The following is a 1,069-nucleotide window of genomic DNA, read 5'->3' on the forward strand; positions in this document are numbered from 1 at the left end:
TAGATACTCATATTTAGTGGATGTAATGTAGGTCTTAAGTTTTAAGAGGGGAGATGTAGATAAGATGTGAGAGAATTTTTTCACTGTAAGAGCAGTGAGGCGCTGGTACAGCTGCCCAGAGGAGCTGTGGATGCCCCAACACTGGAGGTGTTCAAGGCCAGGTTGGACGGGGCCCTGTGCAGCCTGGGCTGGTGCCTGATGTAGTGGCTGACAACCCTTACCAAGGCAGGGGATGGCACAGGATGATCTCTGAGGTCCCTTCTAGCTCAAGCCATTCTATGATCCTATGTCATACTTAATTTTTTAAAAATAAAGTATCAAGATTTTCTTCTCTGATTTGCTTCCTTAATTTGCTTTTCTGCTAAATGATGAAAGACTTCATATTCCAGACAGCGAGGCAAACTTTATATTATTAATTTACACTGCAACACAAGAAGACGTGGAAAGGAAAAAAGGAGAAACCTGCATCAATGATTTGTACATGCTTGTCAAGAGACTATTTAAGGCCAAGGGTTGCATTTCATCACTGGAGTCAGCGCAGCAATTCCTCTGCAACTAGAACAGAACCGTGGGGATTTTTTGTTGCTGTTGCTGGTGGTGTTTTTTTTTTAATTGATAGAAAGAAAAAGTACCCCGCAACCGCCCGCAGGAGCTTCCACCGGAGCTTTGAAGCGGCACAGCACGTCCGTACGTTATAAATACGCGCTGTGAGAACAGCCCGCTCCCTGCCCTCAGGCCACCAGCGCCTGCCTCGCCTCACGTGTGCCGGGCAGCCAGCCACCGGTACAGAACTGCCGTGCTGCTTGGGGAATGTTAGCAGCTCTTTTATACGTGTATTTTATGCGTGACGCAGCGTATCACCCTCAGCGCTTTTCTTCGCACAGTAACTTCACTGAAATACAATTATCTGTGCTTAGGAACGGTTTCACGGTTCTCAGCCTACAGAACGCCAACAGCACAACAACGCGGAGCAGCGTAGGTCCGAGCCCTCCCCGGGTCCTCTGACCGCCCGAGGAAACCCAGCGCGGCGAGGAACGCCTCCCGCCGCCGCAGCTCGGGCGCCCACACG

This window comes from Meleagris gallopavo, chromosome 6 (assembly GCF_905368555.1).
Source record: "Meleagris gallopavo chromosome 6, MGAL_WU_HG_1.1, whole genome shotgun sequence".
NCBI lineage: Eukaryota > Metazoa > Chordata > Aves > Galliformes > Phasianidae > Meleagris > Meleagris gallopavo.